We start from the raw sequence: 16,283 nt of genomic DNA on the forward strand, positions 1-16,283 counted from the left end.
TACCTGGGTTCTGGGTTCTGTTGGTTTCTATTTCCGGGAAGTGACATCATTTTTTGTGGTTTGTTGCTGAGGTCCCTTGCACAAAGCTCCCCAGGGGAACCTCAGTGTTTCTGACTGTTCAACCACACCCTTAGGCCACGTGCGGGCACAGTGACACCCACACCGCCCAGCCCTCAGCCTTGGGGAGGCCTGGGTGCCGCCAGGGCCTGAGCTTTGAGGACACAACTGCTTTCAGACCAGGCTCCTCCTTCTCATAAGTGATGTGTTCCTGGACAAGCATGTGCCCCTTAGGGTCTCCCCAGTCTCTCCATCTGCAGAGCGGTGGTCATTCTCCCATCTCCTGCCTAGGTCTGTTAGCCTAGGAGCAGCTCCAGTGCCTGTTCAACCCGTGGGCTGGTGTCACATGGAGTTCATGCACTGACTCTTCATAGAGGAAGGATTCAATACAGGGCTCACCTAGCACAGAATGAGGCAGAAACAGGCCTTGATGGGCTTTGGGACCTAGAAAAAGGCAGTCCTCTCACCTTCGTAACTATTTCAAGATCCCCCCAGCCCCCCACCCAGTGGGAGGTCTGAAGGTAAGATTCAGACATCGCCCCCTCTGATCTACAACAACTTTCGTTGGTCCTCCTGTTCCATTGAGATTCTGGCTTAAGTTTCCCATCTCAGCCTCTAGGGGAGGGCGAGGCTGCCCCTCCAATGGCTCCCAGCATTCTCTCCTTTCCTCTTGTCACCTTGGGTCATTTCCCCCCTTGCAAGTGAATGGGCCCTTCACTGGTTGAAACCTCAAGACTGATTCATGCAAATTCTGGGAAATCTTCTCATTTCCTCTCTCTGTTGTTCAGTCTCTCTCTGTAGATGGGTCTCTTTCTTAACCTTTCTAAATTCAGGCTATCAATTTTTCCCTCCCTGACTGTCTCTCCTGTGGATGCATGCCTATGAATATATATTGCATGTCTATTGTTAGCCTAGCATTAGGTTTTAGGGTTTAGCTTTCAGTGAGATAAAGGATTGGGATTGGAGTTGCTGTGAGGGGATGGGATAGGGGTGGTGCTATTGTTCCTGGTTCACCGAGTGGTGTGAGTTCTTAGTCTGTTTTTCATATGAACCCCTCATCAGAGACAACACTTGCAAATAGTCTCTCATGTTCAGTTTTCCACCTTTTTGATTTGTGAATGCTTAGCTTTTCCGTTGCAAAGCTGTTCAGTTGGATGGAAGCCCCTGGTGTTCTTTAGTTTCCTGTTTCCCTTACTCGAAGAGACCCATTTTTGCTTCCCACACCAAATGTTAAGGAGCCCTGATGTGATGGAGCCTATGGCACATGCTTATTTCAAGGAGTTTCAAAGTTCCCTTGTGGCTCATCCTGTAAAGTATCCACCTGCAATGTGGGAGACCTGGGTTCGATTCCCGGGTTGGGAAGATCTCCTGGAGAAGGGAAAGGCTACCCACTCCAGTATTCTGGCCTGGAGAATCCAATGGCCTGTATAGTCCATGGGGTTGCAGAGTCGGAGACACCGAGTGACTTTCACTTTCACTCATAACTTCAGGCTTTGGGTTGACGTGTTTCATCGATTTTGAGGTGCTATGAGAACAAAGGCCAAGGTGATTCTTCAGATGTAGCCATCCAGCTTTGCCATGGCCCTTTCTTGAAGAGTCTTTTGTATTCCTATTTGCATCTTCTCCTCTCCTTTGTAGTAGATGAATTGACCATAGAAGCTAGGGTTTATCTCTTGGACTCTCAGCTCTATTGTATGGATCTGGATCTGCATGTATGTTTGTGTGACCAACACCATACTGTCCAGATGATCCTAGTGTTGCAGTCTAGTTGGCTATCAGGCAGCCTGGTAGGCCCATATCAGGCCTTCTTTCCTTAGACTGTACAGACGATTTAGGCTCCTTTGTGTTTCCATACCCATTTTGGAATTCCTTGGTTTAGTGCCCCGAAAATATCCCTTGGCCTTTTGAGAGGAATAACATGGACTGGACCCTCTGGATTGCCTTTGGGGGTGTGACATCACTTTACCAATAGGAATCCTTGCAATTCATGAGCTCAGCTTATTTTCCATCTGATCGTGTGGACTTCACCTTCTTTCATCCATCTCTTGCAGTTTTCTGAGAACAGGTCCTTCCCTCCTGGGTTAGATGGACTCCTGGGTATTTCCTTTTGGTGTATGTCATTGTCAGTGGGGTTGATACCTGCCTTGTCATTCTAAGAGTTTGCTGTGAGCGTTGGAAATGCAAACGATTTTCCTCCCTTCCATCTCTCTGAGCCACCAGGTAGGACAGGCCTGGTCGGGGTCACACGGGGCTCAGGGAGGGCAGCTAGACCGTGTTTCTCAGGCCCTCAGTGCTGGGCATCATTCGGTGTGCTCTCCGTCTGCCTTCCTTGGCCTGGTGTCCCTTCAGACCTTTCCCTAGTTTTAATAGCCTTGTTTGTGTTCTTTCTCCCTTTGGAGACAAATCCTTTATCAGCTGTGTGTTTGCAAGTATTTGTGTGCCAGTGAGTGGTGTGTCCTCTGCTTTTGTTCATAAGGTCTTTACCAGAGCAGAAACCTTTGATTTTACACAGTCCACAGTATTGCCTTTTTGTGCATTGCCTTTCTGTATTGTGTGTCAAGACTCAAAGGTCATGTCTAGGCTCTGCGTGATTTTATCTTGGCTGTGTGAGACGTTTGGCATGGAAAATATGTCTCAGAAAAATTTGAAGTGAATTTGGTGTAAGGTGTCAAGTTTCCATCCACATTCACATCATCCCCTCTGGTTTTCAATTCATCACTCCTGAACTCTTTTGGAGAACTTATGGGAAGTTTGGTTGCATTTCAGTTTGAATTTCTGCCCTTTAGTAGATTCACCCAGTTCTGCCAACAGGGACACTGTGAATGGTGAGTGAGGGGCAGCCTGCACTCCCAGCAGTGACCACAGGGTGGGAAGAATGCTGCTCTCCCCTCGGGAGCCACAGGCCACAGGCATCCCAGTGAGGAGCGGGCTGTGTGTGCAGCTGAGAGGATTTAGTCTCTCAGGCGCCTGTGCGACGTTGCCTTTGGGTCACCCAGGGTGGGTGTTTACAGTGACAGGAACCATTGCCCCGCAAGTGAAGTGAGAGCCGATCTGAAATCCGCCACTGCTCCTAAAGAGATGCACCTGAGGCCCCTTGAGGGGCCTGCACGGAGCGCTCTTTGGTGGACATGCTGGGGACACTGCGGCCTCGTGGGCTGCCCAGGGCAGGCTGTCACCAGCCCAGACATGGACCAAATCCGCCACTGCTCCTAAAGAGATGCACCTGAGGCCCCTTGAGGGGCCTGCACAGAGCGCTCTTTGGGGGACATGCTGGGGACACTGCGGCCTCGTGGGCTGCCCAGGGCAGGCTGTCACCAGCCCAGACATGACCGTCACTGCGGTCTCCAAACGGTTTTCACTGGCGCGTGTCCTCATCTGAGCGGGCAGGCCATGTGCACTGCCTCCCCTGGCAACTTCTAGGCCAGGTCTCCTAGGCTAGAGCCCTCAGGTCTAACGTGTAGGTCTAGGCTACACTGGCCATGGGCATTGCCTATCCTTGCAACTTCACCGCTTTCTTCTCTTCTTTACTGCACACTGATTTTCAAGAGTGTTTGGGCCACAAGGATGTTGGGTCTCTCTCTAGCCTTGTCTCATGGGGTTGAGACAGCTCTTCCCGGCTGTTGGCGTCCTCATTTTGCCCACTTTCTTTCCTGGCTTCTTTTTGTGACTTTGTGCCTGAGGAAGAGCTCAGCATTTCCCTTCTGGCTGAGACGTCATGCAACAGTAATGCCTACCTGGAGATTATTTGCCAAAAGGGTCTCATTTTGCAGATGACATCTTGAAATCACCTGCACTGCCCTTTCCGATACACAAAGGCTGCCTGAAAGGAAACAAAAAACGAGAATTCCCAAGTCTACTCTTAAAATATGTGCAGAGTCTAATAAAACCACCTTTTCTATGATTTTGTTCATCGGCATGGACTGGAGACATCCAGGATATGGGAAGACACTCAGATATGAGAGGATTAAAGGTTGTCGGGGGCAAGGGAGGAACAGGGAGTGCTTGAGGTGAATACAGGATTTGCTGGGGGCGGGGGGTGGGGTTCGGGAGGATGAAAGGGTCCCAAACTAGAGAGTGGGGCCGGCCGCACAGCATTGTGAAGGTCCTTAATGCTCCGGAAATGTACCACTGAACGCCAATTTTATTGATTGACACTTAAAGGGGAAAAATACACAAATCTGTGAAGAACAGAATATAAATCAAGAAAATACTGAGAAACCAAATGAAAAGCAGTTCGGGAAAGGGAACTGAGTCTCCACTGGCTCGAGAGAGAGTTGATGGCATCCACGGGCAGCAGACAGGGATGGAGGCTACAGAACCAACCCCTCCACTGGACACGGTGTTTCCAGAAATGGAAATTGAAGGGCTGTGGGTCTCTGTCCAGAGCAGGGGCCTGTTCTCCCCGCAGGGGTGGGTCAGTCATCGTGGGCATCTGGGTCTTGGGCAGGAGCCAGGGCAGGCTCTCCCTGCAGAGGTGGTGACTCCCCTGACTCAGATTCTCCTGCCAAAGCCCGAGCAGGGGCAGGTGTAACTGCACATGTAGGTGGAGCTGCAGCTTCTCCCTGGAAGACTGGAGCATTCGTGCCTGAGGCTGAGGTCTTGCGGGCACAGAGATCTGATCTTCCCCGTGTGCTGGCCAATGCCCAGCTGGCCCAGTGTCTTTGGGAAGGCATGTCTCAGGTCTCGATCTCCCCTCAGTGGATCCCTGGGTCTTGCACGTGTGGCAACCAGCTCTGTATGAATAGGTCTTCGAAGCAGAGCCTGGTTGAACTTGGGAGCAGGTACTAGAGCTGTGAGAGAAGAAAAGATTACCCATGGCCAGCCTTGCCCTGTGCCTCTCTGGAGACACAATTCTTCCCTGAACTTTCAAGACAGTTCCCAGTCCAGGAAGTCATAATAGGATGTCGCCTCTGACTGCAGTCCACCAAGTGTGTGGTCTGAGGCCAGCCTTTGCTCCAGGCCCAGCCCCAGCTCTGGGGGACTCCTCCCTGTATGGCTCAGCACCCCTCCCCACACTCACATTCCCAGCCCCAGCCTCCTCACCTCTGTGCTCTGCCCTGCTGCGCTCCAGGTCCGACGCAGTAGTTCTTGGGGCTCTGGGTCAGAGCCGGGTGTGCTGAGCCCCGTGGCATCTTGAGACTTGTCCCTGAGTTGTGTCCTGGATGGTGTCTAGGCAGCAGGCCTTCTCCGCTTCCTCTTCATTCCCAGTTGGGCAGAACCCTCCATGGGCACGCTCACCTGGAGCCTGCACTGGGCCTCCGACCCTTCTTTCAGGGAGGTGCTACTTCAAAAGAGTCTAACAAGACTGAATGACTGTAACTTTCACATTCAGTCAGAGAAAAATCCAGTTTTCTATCATTTCAGTGATTGGCATTGATTGGGGACACCCAAAGGATTGGAAGAATTGGAGAAAGAAGACAACTAAATGTTGTCAGGGGCCGGGGGTGAGGGAGGGAGGAACGGGGAGTGCTTGACATGAATCCAGGCTTTGCTGGGAAGTGGGGGGGATAGAATGAGAGGGTCTGAATGTAGACGCTGGTGATGGTTACACAGCATTGTGAAGGCCTTCATCCCTAATTGCATCAATTAAGGTACAATTTATTAACAAAAACTTAACAGAAAAATATACATAAAGCTACAAAAAAAAAAAAAAAATCACAAGAAAGCCAAACACAAACCAGATGACCAGAATCTCAGGTGAAGTGAACTGAATCTCCCCTGGGTGGGGAGTGAGTTAATGGCGTCCACAGGGAGCAGACAGGGATGGAGGCTGCAGAGCCAACCGCACCCCTGGACGAGGTGTTTCCAGAAAGGGCTCTGGGTCTCTGTCCAGAAGAGGGGCCCGTTCTCCCTGCAGCAGTGGGTCAGTCATCGTGGGCATCTGGGTGTTGAGCAGGAGCCAGGGCAGGCTCTCCCTGCAGAGGTGGTAACTCATGCCCTGACTCGGGTTCTCCTGCCAAAGCCCGAGCAGGGGCAGGTGCAGGTGGAGGTGGACATTCAGGCTGAGGGGGTGGGACATCGGTGCCTGGGGCTGGGGGTCATGCAGGCACAGAGGTCCGATCTGCCCAGTGTGCTGGCCAGTATCCAGCTGGACCGGTGTCTTTGGGGAAAGGCTCAGATCTAGATCTCCCCTCAGTGGATCCCTGGGTCCTGCACATGTGTGTGCAACCACCTCTGTGGGGACAGGTCTTGGAAGTGGAGCCTGGTTGTATTTGAAGGTCAGAGCTAGAGCTGGGAGAGAAGAGGAGATTACCCAGAGGTCTCCCTTGTCACGGGCCTAACTGGGCTCTAAAGCTTCCCAGGACTTCCAGTAGAATACCCAGCATAGGATGCCTTCTCTGACTGCAGTCTGCAAGATGGTGTGAGGCCAGCCGTTGCTCCGGGCCCAGCCCCAGCTCTGGGGGACTCCTCCCTGGGAAGCTCAGCGCCCTCCCCACACTCAGATTCCCAGCCCCGGGCTCCTCACCTCTGTGCTCTGCCGCGCTGGGCTCCAGGTCCTCGTGCTGCCTCAGAGGGAGGGGTGCTCGGGGCTCTGGGTCGGAGCCAGGTGTGCTGAGCCGCGAAGCAGCCCGTGACTGGGCCCCGCGGTGTGTCCTGGGTGGTTTCTGGGGAGGCCTTCCCCTCTTGCTCTTCACTGCCCCTTGGGCTGACCCCTCCATGGGCACGCTCACCTGGACCCTGCACTGGGCCTCACAGGCAGGGGGATGGGGCTCCGACCCCTCCCTCGGGGAGGTGGACGGCGTGTCCCCCTCGTCGGCCACATCCGGTGGGAAACTCTGCAATGACAGTGACTGTCAGCCAGGCCTGCTTGGAGTTTTCCGAGCTGGGCCTGGCCAGTATGGTTGCTGCTTCTGCCTGCTCAACCTTCTGCTCCCAGAACGAGCAGAGACGAGTGTCTGGTCAGATAACACCCGGGAGGAACAAGACCCCCCTGAGGGCGTGAGGCCAGCCTGGGCAGCCGACACTGTCTGGGCTCTCCCCATCCCGCCCAGCCTGCTCTCCCCTGGGGTGGGGACGCCACCGGTCCACAGGCTTCTGACGCACATCTGTCTGGGCTTCCTTGAGGCGGACACACCCCGAGAACCCCCCGTCCCCATTCCCAGGGAAAGGACTCGGGGTTGCCCGGGTGGGATGGGAGAGGTGGCCGGGCCCGGCCTGGGGCTCCCGGGTTACCTTCCTGTTCCTTCGGGCAAAGGGCCAGAGGCCTCCTCGGGGGGCCCTGAGCCAGCGTCGCCAGCGATCCCACACACTCTGCCTGTGAGCCCTCCCAAGGCCCCGGCCTCTGGGCACGGGCAGCAGCAGAACATCTTCGCAACAAGTTATCTGGCCAGGGACTCCTCTCCGATGTGGAGACCTGGAGACCAAGATACTAGCTGAACACTATTGTTTCACAATGATCTATAGGCCTATCTGACTGAGTTGTTCTAAACCTTTTTGATATGTGTTGACAAAGCTTCTTACATCATTCTAATGAAGAAGATTTCTAGCCCAACTTTGGGATGCTTCAGAGGGCCCCTGAAACATCCCAGAGTGAGATATTACCCTAATTAGGTTCGTTTTGTATACAGAATTACATGGGAAGTACTGTCAAGTGAGTAATAAGTCTCCAGGTTATATTGTATGTATCTTCCTGACCCAGGGATCGAACCAGTGTCTCCCGCATTGTAGGCAGACACTTTATGGTCTGAGCTACCATGGAAGCCCATTGTATGGTAATATGTTACTAATATAGATACCCTAGAAACTGTATGGATTTCCTAAAATTTTGATGTGTTTGGGTAAAATGTTTTCAGGCATGATTCAGTTACTATCTCAAAATATTGTCATAGCACTAACCAAATTTCACAAAAATGCTTCCTCTTCAAGATTTATAAAAAGGACTTTTGGATAAATACCAGTTTCTAAACTGGGGAAAGATTCTAATGAAAAATCTGCTGACTTCACAAAGGTTAACAAAAGGACTGAATGAACTGGTGAATATGCTTATCACTTTTATGGTTTCTAGTTTTCCAGGTTTAAGAAAAACCTTCCGCTCAAACTAATTATGATGGTAATTTGTTAAGATTATATTTTATAAAGAAATTGAAACATTTATCTTTTCTCTCTGTCTGAACTTCCAGAGATTGGAAACTCTTAGTTTCCAGTAATTTTATCAGATAAGTTAGGAATGTTATTTCACTAACAGGTACAGAAATCTGAAGGAACTTGAAGGAATCTGAGACCTTGAGAAGGGAGGAATTCACTTAGATCTGTTAGGGAAAATCTGTGATAAACATTTGGCATGACTTTCCTAGCCCTGAAAGGTTTTATTTTAAAAGTTCAGTCTGAGACGTTTTTAGTCTCAGCAAAGCAAAAAAGTCTATGATCAATTATGGTTGTATAAATCATCAGGCAGTTTATTGCGACCAGACCTATAGTACAAACAAGTCTTAATTTGGTTATATTTGGTAAAAATGGTGGTGATTTTAGGGAGAAAAAGATGTTTCAATGAATGTTAAATCACAGTTTGTTAATGGAGGTCTGTATCTACTAAGACTCATTTCCTGGATAGTCCTTTGTTGTTAGGGTATATTAATGTAAAATTTAATTGCATTATTAAAGGACACTCTAGGGTTGTTTCTGAAGCTTATTTCAGTAATCTGTCTTTGGATGAAGATCAGATGCCTCACGCATGACCTGCAATCAAGACTGAAAGAAGACAATTTAAGGAACTTTCCAACCTGGATGGATGGACCTCTCCATCAGGTACTCTTACTAGCTCATGCCCAGTGAAACTGAAGGGAAAACGACTCTTGGGTTAGCTCCCACTCCCAAAGGCCCCTAAGCTGGACTGGTCTATAGGGAGGCCTGCCGACCTCAAACTCACCTGAAAACAACGCGCACACAGAGGACACTACACTGCACGAGGACGGGAAGAAGCTGACGTCAGAAGGAGGCAGCCGGCCCAGATGCTGACCTGCCTTTCATGATCATTTGTGTGTTTTCTTGATTCCTTGGACCTGTGCCTAGCAGTCAAATCTTTTCTATCATGGACACAATTCTATGCTGGTTTAAAACTCAATCCAATTGTTTGACTGTGGCCAATTACCTATGTCTGGTACTTCTGGGTTTCCTTGGTGGATTTCTGTTCTCTAAGGATACCCACTAGGAAATTTATTTTAGATGAGAGTTCAGTCCTGTTTTATCTTCATGATATTACAAATGGAATTCTTTCACCTGGCCAATTAATAATACCTGCTCTGGGGATGCTGGCAATAGATATACATTTTCTCTTAGGGTCATTTTAACTCAATCGGAGTGATGAGCCAAGTCTCAATTTAAAAAATTAACCTATCTATGAAAGGGAAAATTCCCACAATTACGGGGTGGATCTACATGGTTAACACCAGGCTATGTTCATTTAAGTTTAAAAGCTCCTCTATGTTGGGAAGGGTTCAGTTCAGTTCAGTTCAGCCACTCAGTCGTGTCTGACTCTTTGCAACCCCATGAATCGCAGCACACTAGGCCTCCCTGTCCATCACCAACTCCCGGAGTTTACTCAAACTCATGTCCATCGAATCGGTGATGCCATCCTGCCATCTCATCTCATGTTGTGCCCTTCTTCTCCTGCCCCCAATCCCTCCCAGCATCAGGGTCTTTTCCAATGAGTCAACTCTTCACATGAGGTGACCAAAGTACTGGAGTTTCAGCTTCAGCATCAGTCCTCCCAGTGAACAACCAGGACTGATCTCTTTTAGGATGGACTGGTTGGAGCTCCTTGCAGTCAAATCATACTAAAAATGATCAACCTGGTAAATATGAGACAAGGCTGGGTGCTTTATGAACTATGTCTCTTATTACCCTTAGAGAGAGTGATTGGTATGAAACTCAGTGGATTTGTGGCACTAATCTACAGTGATGGATACTAAGGTGTAGCCTGGGATTCCCATGAATTTTAGGCCATACATGTTAATGAAACAGAGGTAACCCTAACCAATCTACCATTGGTATGATCCCAATGAGTCAAAGATCTGTACTGTACTGGTATGACCATTTTGCACCGAGTGTGTGTGTGTGTGTGTGTGTGTGTGTGTGTGTGTGTGTGTGTGTGTGTGTGTGTGTGTGTGTGTGTGTGTGTGTGTGTGTGTGTGTGTGTGTGTGTGTGTGTGTGTGTGTGTGTGCCTTCAATGGGGTTGGAGGATGTCATTGACCATATCTAAGCCTTAACATCTTTCATAAGCTTTAAGTGAGAGTAACCAGGCTATTAGCCTATTGCATTCTGAGATCTCTATGATGAGAGAGGCAATGCTACAGTACAACTGCAAAGCCCTTGACACCTTAAAGCATCACAGGGAGATATCCGTGCTGTAATGCAAACTGAATGCTATATTTTCATACCTGGCAAATCCTTTAATGTAACACATTTGAACCACATGAAAAATCAGATTTCTGCTTTAAGTGACCCATCCCCTAATCTTCACAATCTTTTAAGAAAACTGGTGTGGGAGGCTCATGGCTAAAGTATTTACTTTTAATTCCATTAGTGTTATTAACGATACCATTTGTAATTTGCTTATTTCACAAGGTTATCATTTCATGTATTACCAAGTGTATGAACCTCCAACAAAAATGATGACAAGACTTGAAGCAGTTGATCAAATGTATAGCTTGATATATGATCAATGATTGTAGTAGTGTGACTCTAGGTTTGAAAAGATGCAATGAGAGGGAATACTTTCCTGGACCATAGCTAGAAGACAGGAGTCCAGAGATCTTTGACTATTAAGACCTAGTCCAGTAATAGCACATTGAGTGTCTTATCAACAAAAACCTTCTTCATAACTGGGAATGAGCCTTCCCAGCAACGCGGAACAAAATGGTCATGAAATGCCCGCCAAAGTATGGTCGGATTCATGACCACTAGGGGGCCGTGTCAACTACAAGCTGGCATGTACCAAGAGCATTGCCAATGACTGAACAGCAAAGGCGTCTACAGAGAGTGAACCCCATGCTGCTATAGCCGGTGACCTGCAGCACCCCCTGAGGGAGCTCAGGCTGGAGTGAGGCCCTCTCTGCTCCAGGGACTCTGGTGGGACAGGTCTTCAGACAGTTGGATGTTTTCAGGGACAGATTTTATGATCTCAATCCTTGCATCTCCTCATATCTAGAGAAACACTAAATCCCTTCCTGGTGATATCAGATCCTCATGACTAACAAAAAGCCTTTTGTAAAATGAGTGCTTCATGGTATTGAACTCTCCCTTCCCCAAAACCTTATATATTGTCTTTCCCCCACTGCTGCTTGAGGGCAGTTTCTCGGAGCTATCTGAGATGCTGCCTCCTGGGCTGCAGTCCTCATTTTACCCCAAATAAAACTTAACTCGCAACTCTCAAGTTGTACATCTTACTTTAGTCGACACGTGCCACTGTAAGGGTTACCCTGGGCTCCACAGAGGTGATGAGAGTCGGGGCCTGGGGTCCTGGGCACCTTCATTTTTGGTGGCGAGTCCGAGGAGGCTGGGCAGAGCCGGGTCAGAGGACTCCTGCTCAGGACCAGGAGGGGATGTCCGGATCCCTAGAGGGACCCCGTGTCCCTTTATGCCACAGCTGGGACATGGACCTGGAGGACGCCTTGACTTTAGGCCTGAGCGGGCCTTCTTTGCGCCTTTGAAGCAGGGCCCAGGTTGCTTCCTTTCTTTGTTGGTTGATGGAGGCTTGGAGCCATGTAGGGCAGTGGCTAAAAGGTGGCATTTGGCCTGATCTCATTGGGCCTTCTCTAGCTTTGCCTGTCCTTCCTGGTTATTGAAAATCTTAAAGGCTAAATTTAAAAGGTCTCATTGAGGGGTTTGAGGGCCTTCTCCCTTTTTTAGTTTCTTTCGGATATAGGGATGACTGGCAGATAAAATGTGTGTTGAGGACAGTGGTGCCCTCTGCTGAAGTGGGGTTTAATTTTGTATATACAAAAATATTTTGTATATTTTTGTAGCACTTCCATTAACCTGGCTAGAAATTGTGCTGGGTTTTCAACTAGCCCTTGAGTTATTTCCAAGAGCTTATCAAAGTTGACAGCGTTATGCCCTGCCTTTTGAAGGCCCACAATGAAGCAAGCAACCACGTGATTACGGGCTACTCGTCCAGGTCTCCCTGCCTGGTAATCCCAGTTGGGATCTTCTCGGGGGACAGCTGTTGCCCGTACGTGCTTAGGGTCGTCTGTCCTGTATATCTCATCAGCATGAGCCTGAGACGCTTGGCATACTCTTTCCTTCTCTTCTGGGAGAAGAGTGGGGGAAAGGACGGTGTAAATATCATGCCAGGTTAAGCTGTAAGACTGGGTAAGATGCTGGAATTCTTTTAGATAATTATCAGGGTCTGAGGAGAAGCAGCCAAGACGCTTTTCAATCTGAGATAGATCAGAGAGGGAGAATGGGACACGAACCCAAACAATGCCTTCTGCACCAGCTACTTCCCCTAAAGGGAGTGGAGCAGAGAAAGGAGCTGGGTCCTGCCGTGAAGTTTCCTGTTTTAAAGGTGCTTGGGACAGGGTACAGGGAGGGGATCTAGGGAGGTCGGAGTAAAGCCTTGGGACCCTTGGGTAGAGGGTGGGGCTGAGGTCTCAGAGCTTTTCCCAGGCACAGGCTGGGGAGGGGGTTGGGAGCTGCAGTGGCCTGCGCCTGAGAAGGAGGGAGGGAGGTGGGGACGTAAGGTGGAGGTCGTGGAACTGGATCTGGGGCTGCTACAACAGGATTGGGAGTGATAGTGGTGGGCTGTGGTCAGAAGAGTAGAAGGAAGAAGAAGAAAAAGTCTGAACAGGGATCGGGAGACATTATAGTAGGAGGATGTGGCCCAGAATGGATTCACAGAGAGAGGATCGAGAGTGAAGAGCAGAGAAAGCCTGAACATGAGGGATTTCTAACCACTTGCCATTGCAGTGGCAGAAGTTATCGAGGTCTGGTATAGTATCATAATCAAGAGTTCCATTTTCTTGCCATTGGGACCTGTTGTCAAGTCTGTATTGCAGCCAGACAGTGTTGAATAGTAAATAAGTCTTTTTGGTCTTATCTCTCCTTGGAAGGCCAAAGCTTTTAGGTTACGGAGAAGGCATCCTAGAGGAGTAGGTTTTGAGGGCTGGGATTGAGAATTTCACATCACAGCTGAGTACGCAGGTTAGACGAGGGCGAGAGAAAGTGAGGAGAAAGGTCCGAGAGAAAAGGTGTCCCCATTCTCAGGACTTGCTCAAAGAGTAATAACAGTCTGCTTTGAAATGGGCGTCCCCTATTTCAAAGTCAGACGGGGGTGCAAGGCCGAGGACCCAAAGGCCGTGGGAACCTCCCACCCAGTAGGAGAGAGAGGGGATCCGAGAGAATGGGGTTTCACTCACCCTTGTAACCGATGGATGAAAAGTGGGCCGGTCTGTGGATGTCAGTCCAGCAAGGCAAGTGAAGAATCCTGTCCCAGAGATGGTCTTGGTTTCTCGGAAAGGTCCAAGGGAGGGGACCACCGGAGGTGGGCTCTTGAGAGGAGCCCACCCAGTGGCCATGGATTTTCCTTCCCAGGTTTCGGCACCAGAATGTAAGGTGAGTGCAGAGAAAAAGAGAGTAAGCTGGGCAGTCAGGCAAGAAAAGGAAATTTATTAGAGGGAAAAGGAGGGTGACTGGCTCTTAAGGAGAACCAGCATTCCCCCTTTCTAACAGAGTCCTTCTTATACCCCACCAATGGAAAATTCTCTGATGCGATTATCACGTAGCCAGAGGTCTGGAATCTGGTGGTCTCCCAGCTTTGAGAAGATAGGCACCGGTGAGACAACAGGATGCCATTTGGGCAATTTGATCAATCTCACAGATCACTGTGATTTATTCCTTGTGAGGTCAACAGCCATCTTATCAATGAGATCCCATGTGGGCCCTATCGCATAGTAGGCTTGTTCCAAAGTACTGATGCTGAATGTCAGCTCAGAGGCAGCAGCTTGAAAAGTGCATGGGTCATATGGGAAGGAGAATTATGGACTAATTTTAGGACAAGTGCCAAAGGGGCAAGGATTTGTTGCAACTTCCTCTAGGGATGAAATCAATATTGATGACATTTAGAAAAATCCTCCCTGTAGCCAGCTGGCCCAGTGCTGGTGGGAGACATTTCTGACATTGCACACTTACCTTCCTAGCACTGCTTGCCTTGCTATGTCTCTGAGTTCCCTGTGGAACACACAAATCCAACCCAGTCATGCCCACAACGCTCCTCTAAAATGGCTTCCCCCCAAGAGCCTGGAGTCCTCCACAAGAGCCTCCTTCCCTTCCACACACAGTGGGTGGACTCAGCCATGACTTGCATCCCCTCAAGGTGGCTCCTACTCCAGGTCAGCTCCAGCTAGAAGCACATTTGCAACTGTTGAGGTGGGACTCACGTTCAGCTGCACTGGTGGCCAACCAGACCCACCACCATGCCCAAAGCAATGATGGTACATCCACAGGACACCACACTCAGCCTACACAGGAGACACCCTGGATTTCCTGTCCCTGATGACCTGGGGTAACTGTTCGTCTGAGCCACACAGGGGACACTCCACATAGGTCCACTCGTTCAACATGGAGACATAGTTCATCTACCTAATATTAATGCACAGAAACAGAAAAGATCAGCCAAATGAGGAGACAATATATTCCAAATGAACAGCTAAGACATGACCTCAGAAAAAGAATTAAACACGATGGAGATAAATAATCTACTGGTTCATTGGTTAAGATGTTCCTCATAATGTAGGGGACAAGTGTTCAACCCCTGGTCTGGGAACTAAGAACCCAGGCTGTGGGGCAACTAAACCTGCGTGTCACAGCTATTGAACTCACGACCCTAGAGCCTGTGCTCCTCAGGAAGAGAAGACAGAACACTGGGAAGCCCAAACTCCACAACTAGAGTGCAGCCCCCACTCTAGGCAACAAGAGAAAGTCAGTGCCACAACAAGACCCAGTGGACCCATGAAATAAGTAACTAACAGATATTTACTCATCTCAGGGAAGAATGGAGAACAGAGTGAGAACCTCCACCAAGAGGCAATAAGTATAAAATAGAGCTGATTATAATTGAAGAATACAATAACTGACTTGAAAAATACAGCAGATGAGTCAACAGATTATATGATTCAGAAGGACAGATCAGTAAGCTGAAATACATAGTGGAAATCACCCAATTTGAGCACCAAAAGAAAAAAAAAAGCCAAAAAGTTGAGGATACTTTAATGCATTTGGTGAATAATATCAAGCATAATAACATTTGCATTATAAGGACTCAAGGAAAAGAGAGAGAAAGATAAAAATTCACTTGAATAAAGAATGACTGAAAATTTCCCTATCTTGGTGAAGGAAAGACACACAGGTCCCAGGAGCACAGAGTGTCCAATACAGGGCAAGCCAAAGGAGAAACATGCCAAGACACATATCAATCACCTAAGAAAAATTAAACAGAGAAAATATTAAAAGCACGAAGGGAAAAGCAACAAATAACAAGGGAATCCCCATAAGTTTAACAGCTGATCTTTCAGAAGAAACGCTGCAGCGCAGAAGGGTGTGGCATGATACACTTAGAGTTATGAAAGGGAAAAACTTACCAGCAAGATTACTCTAGCCAGCTAAGTTCTCACTCAGGTCCAAAGAAGAACTCAGTAGGTTTACAAATAAGCAAAAGTTAAGAAATTCAGCACCAGCAAAGTAGCTTTACAACAAATGTTAAAGGACGTTCTCTAGGCAGGAAACAGAAGGGAATGAATAGACCTGGGGGGGAGAAAAAAACACCCAGGAAAATAAAGTAAATAATAATAAGTTCATGCATATCAATAATTACCTTAAATGTAAATTGATTAAATGCTCCAACCGAAACACAGACAGGCTGAATGGAAACAAAAACAAGATCCATATAAATGTTGTTGATAATACATCCACTTCAGACCTAGGGACACATACAGACTATAAGTGAGCACCTGGGAAAAGATATTCCATGCAAATGGAAATCACAAGAAAGCTGGAGTAGCAATTCTCATATGAGAGAAAATAGACTTTAAGTAAAGACGATTACAAGAGACAAGGAAGAACACTACAAAATGATAAAGAGATCAATCAAGGAAGAAGATATTGCAATTATAAATACACATGCATCCAACATAGAAGCACCTAAATACGTAAGACAAATACAAACAACCATAAGGGGAAATTGACAGTAAAAAAATAATACTAGGGGATTTTAACACGAGACTTGTATGGG

The 16,283-nt window shown here is 48.4% G+C and overlaps 1 long non-coding RNA gene across 1 annotated transcript; it reads right to left on the reverse strand.

Moving 5' to 3' along the window:
- Window positions 1-6,733: 6,733 nt before the first annotated feature.
- Window positions 6,734-14,542, reverse strand: LOC122685437. The gene is made up of 3 exons (XR_006338387.1): window positions 13,414-14,542; window positions 7,231-7,411; window positions 6,734-6,833 (listed from the first exon to the last, which is right to left on the reverse strand). It is a non-coding gene; the product is annotated as an uncharacterized LOC122685437 (long non-coding RNA).
- Between the last annotated feature and the right edge of the window lie 1,741 nt (window positions 14,543-16,283).

Source organism: Cervus elaphus, chromosome 28 (assembly GCF_910594005.1).
Source record: "Cervus elaphus chromosome 28, mCerEla1.1, whole genome shotgun sequence".
In the NCBI taxonomy this organism is placed as follows: Eukaryota; Metazoa; Chordata; class Mammalia; order Artiodactyla; family Cervidae; genus Cervus; species Cervus elaphus.